Below are 14,590 nucleotides of genomic sequence, written 5' to 3'. Positions count from 1 at the left end.
AAGTCACAGGAGGGTTGTGTCCGAAACACGACCGCATAGTTGACGTAGGATTCCGTTAGGCTATTTGTTGATTTTGGATCTGTTTGATGAATTACATCGTTAAACTTTTTGATAATGATTTGGTGGCCCTGAAAAGGGCCGTTTTGTTGTTAGGTATTGTTTGTTCACTCCGACAGTGTTCACCAAGTGATGATGACAGAAGGATGGTAAAAAGTCGTTGGATGATGCGTATCAGATAAAAGATACCGAATTGGAACGAGATATGATGAAAACCGCCCTCTGTGATCCTAGACGAGATGCCTCCTGTGATATGTATGGATGAAATAATGAAAAAAAAACTCTCCAACGTAATATGAAATAATTACCAATACCGAACACAATTATATTCTCTCATCAGTAAAAACATGTTACTTTAATATAAATAAAACATATTTAAAATAGAAAAGTTAATTTTCTTTCATAATGTTTACTCTATGAGTGTTTATTCAACCCAATGTGAATTTTAATTGGACTAACAACACCTAGTACTATATGTAGAGCATATAGGAAATCACTTTTTCTAATATTTTTTCATTTTTCCAATTTTTCTCGCCGTAAAAACTTTTCCTGGGTAACAATGAACACAACAAAATAGACAGCTTAAACTAAACGACCCGTTTTCGAGGGGGAACATACATTGAAATAAATCGTTTCATATATCAACACAACCATTACCATATACAATTTAACACTTACACTTGTGCTAAATTTTTCACAATACACGATCGGTCATTGATATGAAATATCACGAAGCAACCAACATTAAAGTTCCAAATTTAAATTTCATGTGCTAGAATTAATCGTATCACGCATTTTACTTGTAATACAAACATGCCCCCGACTTGCATATATTTGCAATGCCGATTTTCCCTAGGCAGCTTGGTTTTGATGTTTCTGTTGGGAACATATTTCGGTAGGAAAAACAATTCCCCTACTTTCATGTATTTACAATGCCGATTTCCCCCAGGTAGCTTGGTTTTGATGTCTTTGTTAGGGACCCGCCGCATGTGTCGTCAATTTCGACCAATCATAAGTGGGTATTTCAGTTAGGATAGGGGTTGAGATTTTTCAATTGTTCGATAGGTAGTTTCATGACATATATTATTTTCTTCAATATAACAAATTGTTATGGAGTGTCGAAATCGATTGACGCAAAAATTTCATCAACCCATCATGAAATGACTGAACAATAAGCGTTTGAAATTGGACAATTTTCCCGATGTACTCGATTTTCGATTTTCAATTTGTACCCCAATATGTTCCCGAAAGACGTAATCCTACGTCAAAATTTTGCGCTTCTGTTCCACACGCTAGTTTTTGCTGTCAGCCAACGACATGCATCAACCGCAGACCAATCACGGCCTAGTTGAATTTTCAAACAGGCACCCATGTTTATATCATTTTGTGATTTGAATACCGTTCTGAATCATATTACGGACGCTTAAGGCATATGATGCAGAAAACAGATCTAAACTTTATGCACCGGTATTATTTGGTTGATATTTTTAATAAATTAGTTCAAAATGCTTTCAAACTTTCAACTTTGGTACCTATTTGATTGAAAACATAAAAAAGTCATCGAATAGAAGGCTTTTCAAATGAGGCGAATAAGAACCAAGCTTCGGACACTAAATCAAATTTCGGACACTTTATTTCGTAATTTTTTGGGCGAAAATTAAATTACACTTGATTATGTTTTATAGTCAACTGCGAAACACTTACCAAAACAGAAATTTAAATATTTGTGAACGGGTAAATTCTACGTGCTCACGCTAAGCAAACGTCAAACACAAACGATAATGAGTAGTGTTTTCATATTTTTGCCGATTTCGTTATAATTCAAATGTAGTTTTCATATGAAATGAAAGTGATACTAAGGGATTACTCTAAAGGAGCAATTGTGATATTAATTTGATAGTTATACATCATCAGTGCATTAAGCATTTCAAGATATTAGAACAAAGTGTCCGAAATATGATTCAGAACGGTAGTATGTTTTCAAAACAGTTTTTGAGCTATTGAAATAAGTTTTTGGGTCAGTTAGTAAGAAACATCATTCGTACACCTTTTACCTTTCAAATGAAATGATTATCATACCACTCCGTTCAGTGGCTTCTTCACATCCGGCTTGGAATGCGCTGCACTTTGTCCCAACTTTTAACCTCGAAACTATCTCGAGTTCGCGAGTTTCACGCAAGACGGCTCATTAGCGAAGGCAACATTTATATCCGATCTAATTTCCTCTAACATCGATTGAGCTGATCTTCTTCAAATTTAAGAAAGGCATTCTTGACCGCTCTTTCCAGTTAGGCATAGTTTTAAGTAGATTAAGTATTTTAAGTTATTAATTTATTAGGTATCATTAGGGCACTCATGTTCAGGCCTGTTGATAGTAATGAATAAACAATAAACTATTAGTAGTAGTGATCGCTTCATACATAGCTGAGTGTGTTTGCCCTGTCGCACTTTGAGATGCAGAAAAGTGTTTGAATGATGGCGGATTCAGATGAAACCGGTAGTCATTACTGTTTATTTCGTAATACTGTGTGGACTGTGATGACTGTAGCAGGTATCCATATTCGTTGTGATAGTTGTGATAGTTTGCTTTCAAAGCAGAGGGTGTTGACTCAAAAATGAAAAAAAATATAGGAGGTTGTGTCCAAGACAAGTCCACTTTGTTGACGTAGAACTATGTTTTTTTTGTTCAAGTCGCTTGATAATAACTTCGGATATTATTTTACAAATACACCATTAGCTTAGCTGTCATCCTTGGCGGATATAGTTTTGCTACTATCATGCGAAACTAAATGACACACAAAATTCCTGAACAATTCTTCTCTTAGTAAGCCGATGATAGCCTAGTTTGAAGATTCCCCACACAATTACATTAATGGAATGGCGTCAGTTTGATGTAATGATTGAAATGCTAGAGACATCAGCGAGAAAATAATTTGGTCGCGTCCACAGCTCAATCCGAAGCGAAGACATCTGATGTCGCAAAACAAGGAAGAACAAGCGATTTTCATTGCTTCGTATCTAGAACGATATTGAAAGTTTGCCTCAGCGAGATCCAATATTTATGCTCTAGGCAAATATTCACCTTCGTTCTAGTTCTTCTTCCTTTTTTTGTTCACGGTGACTTTTAATCATGTGCACCCGTGGCCGAGTGGTTAGCGTCATAACTAACATGCCGGGTGTTCGGGTTCGATTCCCGTTCTGGTCGGGGGAATTTTTCGTCAAAGAAATTTCCTCCGACTTGCACTGTGATCACGCGTATTCTAGAGCTTGCCACTCACAATGCATTCAAGGCGTGTTATTTGGCATAGAAATCTTAACTAAGTACTAATAAAAATGACGCAAGTAATACTACGTTGAGACGGCGAAGTTCCTCTAGGAACGTTAGTGCCATTGAAGAAGAAGAATACTTTTAATCATTCCCCTTCGTTGATCGCCGATAAGTTACTCGCTATTGACGGCATGGGTAGGAAAGCTCACAAATGAGCAGAACGAATGTATAGGAAAATGGAAATGCTTCTAGTTTTCATCAATTTAAACCGTTTACCCATCAGGGGATTGTGATATATAGCATGAAAAATGACTTAGGGAATTTCCGATTCATTTGGTATATAAATCGTCTAAATCCCTTCGCGGCTAAAATAGTTATCAACGTTAACTTTATATCATAAAAACGTGACCTGTTTTCTGATTTGGTACCCTTAATGAAAGTCGTAGTTCATCGTAAAAAAACAGGAAGTGGGTTATATCTATGGTATAACCGCAAAAGTGACGTAGGACTATCGTTGATTTAGAGATCATTTGTTTGAAGTTGAATCTAATCCATTCTGAATGAATGAATATATTAATATTTGGGGGACTTCAAAAACGAGAGCGTTACGTTGAAGGCTCAAGGTTTTATGCATCCAATATTGGATACAAAAAACTTTGTTCTGAAGAATAATCTTCAGAAGCTTCCCTGCTAATTGCACTTGATTGACAAATCACAAAACCAAATGTATGTGGTCGCAGTATTATATGGATAGAAAACATTAAAATAAACCTACTTGAATGTAATTTTCAATTCCAAGGGGAACTAGCAGATTATTTTTCAGCAACGATCATTTCTTTCCAGGTTTCTTCTCGATAACCAGCAAACGAAAAGAATTGCGCGTGTGTATGTGTGTGTGTGGCGGCTGCTTCGATGTCTTCCCGAGGAACCGTATTTCGATGCTGATACTCTCTTGGTCACCTTCTCTTCTCCTTCTGATCGATCGGCTTTTCTGCGCTCCCTCACAGTTAAAACAAACTGATTGCATTCCAGGTCAGATCAGGCCAGGTAATGAATCCCTCGATTCCTCGCCGTTCAGCTCGTTCAGTAACGATGTTGTCTTGTCGATGTCCTCAGGCGTCGTGCACAAATTACGTAACGCTAAAAATCCGGATTTTGAACCCCCTCCACCCCCCCCACCCCTTACGAAACGCAATTTTCTGTCTCTAATACACAGAAAGTAACGTAACATGTACCCCCTCCCCCCTTATCGCGTTACGTAATTTGTACACGACGCCTCACGAAAAATGAATGGGTTTCACCGATTGAAAATTATATAATTTTCGCGATACGAAACATTTTCCGTTGCGCGCGCATACAATATTGGATACGAAAATATCCTACTGAAAAATTACGAAATCAAATGTCGCAGTGTTATATGGTTAGAAAACATTAAAATAAACTCTTTCGTATGAACGTATTTTTCAATTCCCAGGGGAACTGCCAGATTATTTTTCAGCAACGATGATAGCAACGCGCGTGTATGTGTGTGTGTGTGGCGGCTGCTCCGATGTCTCAAGCGGAACCGTGGCATCACTCTCCTCCTGATGGATTCCCTTCTGGCCTTAGGTGCACAGACAGGCTCTTGGTGACACCGTTCATCAGCGCTTTCCATGATAAACGAAATTAGCTTCACCACAATAGCGACAACATGCTCCAATCGCTGTTCAATTATAACTGAGTGGGTTTACGAGCAGCGCTCGCTTATATACCGATTGGTGATTTCAATAGCCTGTTTCGAAAGCAATTTTAAGACTATTGAAACAAGTTTTTGGATGAAAAAGTAACAAGTATATGACGCGTAGACATTTTATCTTTCGAATGAAGTGTTTATCATACCATTTCGTTCAGTTGTTTAAGAGCTATTAACGCTTAAAATCTCGGTCTCCGGCGTAACGCTTTCGTTTTCGAAACTTTGATTTTACACCCCGGTATAGAAATGAAAGACGTAGTCCTACGTCAAAAATCCCTGATATTCTCAATTTTCCAGTAACTTGTCAGAAAAAAATCCAAACGTAGAACTCCCTGATTTTCAATGTTTTTCAAGATACTCGACACCCTCAAAGCAGCTTTTGAGCGATTGAAACAAGTTCTAAGGTCAGTAAGTACCTAACATCATTCGTAGATTTTTTGTCGTTCGTATGCAGTGATTGTTGTCATACCACTTCGTTCAATCGGCAATGAAGTGATAACGCTCAAAACCTTACACTTTGAACGTAATCGAAATACTACATCGAAATATACACTGAGGAAAAACCTTTTGACGTAGAACTACGTCTTTCATTAAGGGTGTCAAATCAGAAAACAGGTCATGTTTTTATGAAATAAAGTTAACGTTAATAACTATTTTTGCCGTAAACGGATTATGGCGATTTACATACCAAACGAATTGTTTGATATGGTATACATTACAATCACATAGTCTGTATATGGTTTAAATTGATGAAAATTGGAAGCATTCCTATTTCCTCATACATTTGTTCTGTCCATTTGTGTGCTTTCCCGAACAGAGCTGTCAATAACAAGCAACTTATCGACGAGCAACGAAGGGGGAATCGTAAGATGTAAAGTTTCCATGAACAAAGGAAAAGAAGAACGACGGGGAATATTTGCCTAGAGTATAAACAGTGGATCTCGCTAAGGCAAACTTCATTCTTTGTGAGGGCATCGACTGGACAACACCCTTGATGGGTGAGGAATCGAATGGTTTTTTCAAGGCAATGGGGGTGGAGTAGTAATATGAAGAAAGAGTAGAGTTTTCCAAGTGCCTTTTTGAAGGCTAGAGACGAATGAACTGAAAAAGTTTAAAGTCTCTTTAATTCAACAAGGAAAGGAAGGAAAGGCAAACTTCCAGTATCATTCTAGATACGGAACAATGAACATCGTTTGTTCTTCCTTGTTTTGCGTCATCACATGTCTTCGTTTCGACTGAGCTGTGGACGCGACCAAATTACTCACTCACTGATGTCTCTGGCATTGCAATCATTGCATCAAACTGATGCCATTGCATTAAAGTTCTAAGCTACACAATTGTGTGGGTAATCATCAAGCTAGACTATTGTCAGCTCACCAAGAAAATAAATGTTCTGGAATTTTGTCAGTGATTTGGTTTCGCATAACGGTAGGAAAACTCTCTCCACAAATGATGACAGCTAAGCTAATCTAGACTGGCAATATTAACAGAAAGGGCTTCTGTTGAGAAGAGCGCAAAACAGAAATAAGTGTGTGCATATTTAGTTGCTTCAAGCCATCGACATATGGATATTTGTGTACGTACGTGCGTGCTTAAAAAACCCGTACGTAAAAATAGTGCATCTTCGCTACGCTGAAACCCCATTTGTAATGATAAATATAAACAAGGAGGGGAGATAGCGGGAGGGACTTATTTACGCTATTTAGCCTTTTACCAAGCAGTTAACATTGTTTGTTTTCTATCATCATAATGACTTCGCTGGTGCCTTTGACATTGCATCAATGACATGCGCTTATCTCGAGCATATATTGTTCTGCGAGCACAAGAATGAATCATCAAACAATTACCGTCAAATGATTCTACAATGAAAAAAAACATTTCAGGGCGACCAAACTGGTAGAATGGTTATTTAAAAATTTTCGTAGCATTATAAAATAATATGCGCAGTTATAAACAAGCGACTTAAATTAAACTATAGCGTAGTTCTACGTCAACAATGCGGTCGTGTCTTGAACACAACCTCCTATAATTTTTTTTTAATAAAATTGAAAATCACCACCAAGTTCTGAACAACTCAAAAATCATTATTTTTTTCCTTCATATTTGGGGCGTAAAAATTGCAGTCATGGTCTTAATTCTGATTCCAGCAGGATAAATAAATTTCAGGGAGAAAAATTTCCATGAGATCAAATTTTAGTAAATTTTTCGAATCGCCATTATTTGCAAAAAAAAAAAAGGTTTAATTGTTTGAATGATCTAGGAGCTTCAGGACACTATTTGAATAGTTTTGGAGGCAATGCAATAAATCTTCGGTTTCGGGATCGAATTACGCTGGAGTCGCTTTGTATGCGGGGGATACGTAGCGCGTAGAAAACCGCGTAAATTCCAAAATCCACGTAAAAATAAACTGCGTAAATTTCAAAAATATAACAAACAGTGAATTATTGGTTCAAAATGCAATCCATATTCTAACAATTGATTACCTGGAATTTTTCTATGCGACAATCATGATATCTGTTTCCCCCTTTTTTTAAGCTACTAATCAGTGATACAATACAAACTTATTTCGTGAAAAGTCGCATCAATTAGCATATAAAATCTGTTTACACTGGAGTCACTTTTGACGCGGTTCATACGTGCCGCGCAAAATTCCGAAATCCGCGTTAATTGCGAAATCCGTGTAAACAAAGCAGCGTAAAAAATCGCGTTAAAAAATCGCGTAAAAAGCGACTTCAATGTATCTCTTTTGTAATAAAATAAGACAAATTAAATTTATTAGTACAGCGCGGAATCGATTATATACAGGTTCTGATTTCTTTTCACTGTATATGATCGAATCCTGTGTGTAATCGAGTCAAAAAAAATTTTTTATTCGTGTTTTTGCATGTTTTTTTTTTATTTTTGAATTTGATTTTTGATTCATCCCCTTAAAGTCAGAAAACACTTTTCTCACATGAAAAAAATAAATTTATCCAGATTCTCTCATCGTGATAGACGATCATATTTGATGAAAAAAAAATCCTGCTACGCACATGTCCGAATTTCAACAATGACAGAGTTATAGAACTTTTTTTTTTGTGTCGGACTCTGTTGCCTCAAACTGGCTCTACATTAAAAGTACACTACAAAAGACGATTCTGTTGCTTTCATTTGAAAGATGAGAAAATTTAGTACAGGATATAGTAGTGGAACATCTATATTAGTGGATTTTAATAACGTTTTGGAAGTGAAAAACTTAAAAGTTAATAATTTTTAATGTGTTATTATTAATTTCATCCTAAAAAATTTACATTAAACTAGATTGTTTCTATCAATTAAATTGATGCTTTTTAACCGCTCTACAATTTGTTCTTTGACACCCAATTTCCATCTTTCTTAAGTTGGCTGCAATATCGATATAAACAATTCCTAGTGAAAATCGTGACTGTATATAATCGAGTCCTTTTATTTTTGCTGCGAAGTTTTCTAAGATTTGATTGATATGTTATGTACAACTCCCTTGTCCGTGAATCGTTTCCATTGACGAAATTAGGGAGCATTCTCATTCTCACATAAATTTGTTTCCGTTGTTGACCTACTCGTGGCGTCCAAAACGAGCAATTAATGCAGCGGCAAGGCACATTTTTATACCACTGCGAATCAGTTCATAGTTTCGGGAACGAAAGCGTCACGTTTGAAGTGCGAGGCTTTGAGCGTTGATAATGTCATGCCGGCTGAACGATGTGGTATGGTAATCATTTCATTCGAAAGACAACAAATCTACGACTAATGTTTGTTACTGTTTGACCCGAAAAACTTAAATAATGATTGTGCAGTGGTTGCAGAAGGCCATCGCTGCCACCCAAACCGCTGTGCTCCTTCTGACCAATCCCGTTTCTATTTATCTACCGGTTTATTTATTTTTGGCGTGGGACTTCGTCTAACCCAGTGGTTTTCAACCTTTTCTCATCCATTAAAAATGGACGAAAATTAATCCCAGTGCTTCCTCCTATTAGTACTTTGTAAGAAAGTCTGTAGCATATCAGTAAAATAATGAAAGAATACAAACGGCTTTCAAGTTATATTCGTAACAAATATGATTTTGTACTTGTAACTGATTACAAAAAAGGTATATAAAGTCAGTATGGCACCTGCGCGAAGGATTTCCGCCCAAATCGTAGTTCTTGAGCAGGTTGTCGAAAAGCACACCTCATGTCGTCTTCGATATCCACTCTGTTACGGTGTTTTCTTTCCATCAGCAGCATTGTAGGAAATCCAGATTCACACAAGACAACATTCGTAACGCTTAAATAAATCGATTATTTGCAGATCGATGAGTTTGTTCTGAAATTGATCCGAAACTTTCGTCACTGCCAGTCGAGAGGGAATTCAAACCATGTTCAAATCTTGTTCTTTGATACGAGGGAAATATGTTTCAAGTTTAACTCGTTGTAAAAAATCTTGACAAATGCTGTACAATTTTCTTTTTAATCTCTGTTCTCTGTCTGTTCCATCATCGTTCTCTGACGAAAGTCTTTCAAACATTGTGGAGTTGTTCAATCGAACATTACGAACATTACAGATTTGGAAATTTTTGCCGAGAATCGCAAATTTTAGCGTATCCAATAAAGTTTTTGTGACCATTTTTGTTTATCATTGTCAAATTCGAAGCGAAGTAAATGTGTAGAATTCCCCCCATTTAATAACCAAATTCTCCACTAGGGAGGAATTCCCCACCGGTTGAAAATCACTGGTCTAACCGGAGTATATGGGGATGAAATGGAAACCTAAACACAGAATATGCAGAACATCCGCTAATGCCTGGATGAACCGGCAACTATTTTGTGAACATTTCTTGCCTCCTGTAACCTCCCCATACCAAATTTGGTTCCGTTTCTTTGTTTAGTTCTTGAGTTTTGTAGAAACTTGTGTTTCATGCGAACTCGTCTTAGGAGTTGGCAGCATCATCTGAGATAGCAGTGAATACTTGGGGGTGTAAAGACATGGGTCATTTAAGCAACTTTGCATACTTGAAATATTAAAAAAAATAGACTACTTTTTGAAAAGGGCCACACAAAAATTCATGATTTTTCACAACAAATTATAACTCAAACTACAATACCTACAAAATCCTAGTCAAAGGACAAAACGCATAAAATTGTTCAAATTTTCATAAAAAAAATCAAAAAATTTTGAATGCTGAATAGAAATTTATTTCTAAAATTTAAATTCTTTTTCATTTTTTAAATTCTCTAAAAAAATATATGAATAGCGCTTACAATTTCCAACAAGTCGTCCATACATCGGAAAATGGGCACTTTTACAGGAAAAAAGTTTTTCTAACAACAGCTTTTTCATGTTTTCTTTGAAAAAAATACAACTAATCCTAATTTTGTTTGCAGTCAAAATAGAGATATAGTGTATTTTACAAATTTTTAGATCTTATTATCTGTCCGAGACGCCAACTTCCTATCTTTCATAGATGCTGGAATGTAAGGAATTTTTGTAAGAAAACTCCTGATTTTTTTTTTCTGAAATTAAAAAAAATACGTTTTTGAGAAAAATGAATTTAATTTTTTTTTATAATTTTATTTCCAGTGAAATATTTTTTTATTTTTTAGCATGTTTTAATGAAAATTCATTTGACCAGAATTTTGCAGATATTATAGTTTTTGAGTTATATTTTTTTGTAAAAAATCAGGAAAATTTTTTTGACCTAGTGTAATTTTTTTAATATTTCAAGCATGCAAAGTTTCTTAAAAGACCCATGTATTTGGGCTCACCATGTTTCTCTGCTATCTGAGATTGTGCTACCAACGGCCAGACGAGTTGGCGTGAAATTCGTTAGCTGCATTATTATGATGCAAAAGCCATGAATGGTTTTTTTTTTCAAAACATTAGAAATGGCAGAAGCCAAACGATATGCCAACATCATCAGCGACTTTTCTGATTGTGATTCGACGATCGTTCATAACCATTTCCTAAACATTTCCCATCTTTTCATCGGTTTTCTATGTGCTGGGGCTTATGAGGTGTTCTTCATCTCCAACGTCTTCACGGTCATCTTGGAAACGCTTGAAAACTTTTGTTTCGCTTACAGCAGACTATATCAATACTATAGACCCTTGTTAACATTTTATACAATTTGTTTGTCATTGAATTTTTTTACGCAAAATTGTATACTAATTCGAGCTCTCCAAACTCGGGAAATTTGAAAATTTCCATTATTTTCTGAACACACCTCGTATAGGTTATAAAAACTATGAGAGGGTTATACCTATGATATAACCGCAAGCTTGACGTAGGACTGCCGTTGGCTAAGTAATCATTTGTGTTTTTTTTTTCAATTAGCAAAAATCGCACCTCGGATGGTCCTCATTGGGTACGATATTGCCGCTGCGCAGAGCTATATTTTGTGTGTATTGATCAAACTAGTGAATGAATGAAACAATTTACGAATTCAACTGCAAACAAATCCCAATTTAGGTTAATTCATTCATTATGATAATGGTTATCGCAACAAATAGTTATCAACATTTTGCCTAATCATCAAACGGTATGTGAGCTGAGTTGACGGCATTCCAATCTGCAAAAACGTAAGTGAGTACAAAAGTACCCGCAGTTTGCATCTACGTTCGAGAAAAAAATTAGAGGAACAGAATGCGAAGTCAGAAATTTTAAGTGATTTTTGTCATGCTGTAATTTCGTGAAAAATGAACGCATATCGATGGGAGGCACATCGTTTTGAAGCTACAACTTTCAGGTATTAGAATATTTTCCGTACATATTTTTGTCTTGGTGTGTGTAGGTGTAGTGGGCAACAATATCGGGAAGAAATGAAAAATCGATTTTTATTTTTTTTAAGAATATTCTGGACTAACAAATTTTTTTGCCAACCAACTCAACAGCAAATTTAATTAATCTCATCAATCAGTTTTTTTTGGTTCCAAGAACGTTGCTGTAGAACCTTCCCACACCGAGATATTTCAGTTTGAATGAAAAATTCCCCCTTGTCTTTGATGATGAATAATTCAATAAACAACCATCGCACCGTAAATCGAAAGGCAGTTTTGAAATCTCCAATAAATTCTGCACAAGGATATTTTTGTTATTCTTCTTCTTCAATGGCACTAACGTTCCTAGAGGAACTTCGCCGTCTCAACGTAGTATTACTTGCGTCATTTTTATTAGTACTTAGTTGAGATTTCTATGCCAAATAACACGCCTTGAATGCATTCTGAGTGGCAAGCTCTAGAATACGCGTGATCACAGTGCAAGTCGGAGGAAATTTCTTTGACGAAAAATTGATTTTGTTACTTTGACGAAAAAAAGTTAAATTTTTTGAATCGATTTAAAAAAAGTACCAAAAACAGGATTTTCATAGTGTTTTACAAAAACTACTGTAGTTCTGCAAATATTGCAGTGAGTTCTAATGTTTCCAGGCAAATTTTAGCATAGTGTATTCGTTAAACCTCTATGAACGTTTCATATTGATACGTTCAGCCGTTTTTTCTAGCCGATTTTTGAATGTTTGGAATAAATTAGAGAAGCATTTAATCGCAAATCGTACCAGAAGTATAAAATCATACGCGACTCTCAGAATGAACGATTCGTAACTTTCGTCTTTATGAGTTTGTAGGTAAAGAGTGCGCGTATGTGTGGAAATGCGTATGAATATGTGTGAATATCATCACTCCTTACAATATTTGTACCTACAAACTCACTAAAATCGAATGTTACGAATCGTTTGTTCTGAGAGTCGCGCAGGATTTTGTACTTCTGATACGATTGCGATTAAATGCTTCTCTAATTTACTCTAAACTTTGAAAAATCGGCTAGAAAAAACGGTTGAACGTATCAATATAAAACGTTCACAGATGTTTAGGGAATACGCTAGGCTAAAAATTTGCTTGGAAACATTAGAACTTACTGCGATATTTGCAGAACTACAGTCGATTTGTTTAAAGCACTATGAAAATCCTGTTTTTGACCCTTTTTTTTAAATCAATGCAAATAATTTAAATATTTTTTTTTCGTTAAAGTAACAAAATATCCTTGTGCAAAATTTATTGGAGTGTTCAAAAGTGCCTTTCGATCTGCGGTGCGATGGCTGTTTATTGAATTATTCGTAATCAAAGACTAGGCGGTAATTTTTCATTCAAACTGAAATATCTCGGTGTGGGAAGGTTCCATAGGAACATTCTTGGAACAAAAAAAAAAGGTGATTGATTAGGTTATATGGATTTGCTGTTGAGTTGGTTGGCAAAAAATTGTGTTAGTCCAAAATATTTTTGGAAAAACAAAGAAAAATTGATTTTTCATTTCTTCCCGATATTATTGCCTACTACACCTACACACACCAAGATAAAAATATGTACGTATAATATTCTAATACCTGAAAGTTGTAAGCTTCAAAATGATGTGCCTCCCATCGATATGCGTTGATTTTTCACGAAGATACAGCATGTAAAAAATCACTTAAAATTTCTGACTTCGCACTCTGTTCCTCTAATTTTTTTGTCGCGTGTATTTTGCAATGCCAAATTCCCCTGGCACCATGGTTTTAAAGTCTGTGTTAGGAAAACTCATTCCGTTCGGCAAAAATGCATGCGAGTACAAAAGATTCCGCACCTTGCATCTATTTTGCAACGCCGATTTCCTCTGGCTACATGGTTTTGAAATCTGTGTTAGGGAAACATTCCGATTTGCAGAAACGCAAGCGAGTACAAAAGTACCCGCTGCTTGCATCTATTCTGCAATGTCGATTTCTTCAGGCTCAATGGGTTTGAAGTCTGTGTTAGGAAAACATCCATTCATTCCAGCGATCCCACCTCAATCGTTGTGCAATCATAACTGAGTGGATTTCCGAGCGGCTCTCGGAGCTACTAATGCTCAAAATCTTGTTGCTACGGCGTAACGCTCTCGTTTTCGAAACTTTGAACTTACACCCCAGTATAGAAATGAAAGACGTAGTCCTACGTCAAAACCAGAGAAAATTATGCTTACCTGTAAATAGATGACAATCGTTTCGAGCTCATCAAGAACAAGAACCGTGTTTATTAGAACCTTCTGAGCGTTTGCCCTTCGAGGTTGGTAATCCATGTTCCGAAACGCAGTCGAAACTCATCAATAATCGAAGGGAACTATATCCTGAGAATATGACGAAAGGCGTAATAACAATTTAAAACAGTTTTCATGATTTTCGCGATAAGTATTCCATAGAACGACTCATACAATAGAACGACACATCAAATATTATAATTACGAGAAAAAATATTTGCTTTACCGATGGTTAGTTACTGCGTTTACCTATGGAAGTCTAAGTTACTTCCTAACTAACAGCACAGCGATATTTAATCATCCTCTAGAAACTGTTGCACTTCCAGGATTGCCATGAGCTGTAACTCATCCGACGAAGAGGATGATTTTTTATGTTTTATCTCTCCTAGAGCTGTGTACACCTCATCATTCGTGACCAACTGACAAACCACATCCGTCTCCGGAATTGCCTTACCGACGACATGAGCTCCCATGAGGAGGCGGCAAAACTTTGC

The 14,590-nt window shown here is 36.3% G+C and overlaps 1 protein-coding gene and 1 pseudogene across 6 annotated transcripts in view; both read right to left on the bottom strand.

The window, feature by feature from the left end:
• The window catches only part of LOC129762854 (uncharacterized), a 565,660-nt gene that overhangs the window by 534,982 nt on the left and 16,088 nt on the right, over positions 1-14,590 (bottom strand). The gene's annotated exons all lie outside the window — the stretch shown is intronic.
• On the bottom strand, positions 11,362-11,444 carry LOC129763706 (U4 spliceosomal RNA; annotated as a pseudogene).

The sequence above is a fragment of the Toxorhynchites rutilus genome, chromosome 1 (assembly GCF_029784135.1).
Source record: "Toxorhynchites rutilus septentrionalis strain SRP chromosome 1, ASM2978413v1, whole genome shotgun sequence".
In the NCBI taxonomy this organism is placed as follows: domain Eukaryota; kingdom Metazoa; phylum Arthropoda; class Insecta; order Diptera; family Culicidae; genus Toxorhynchites; species Toxorhynchites rutilus.
The sequence above is the reverse complement of the archived record's forward strand: the minus strand, read 5'-3'. Positions and strand labels throughout refer to the sequence as shown.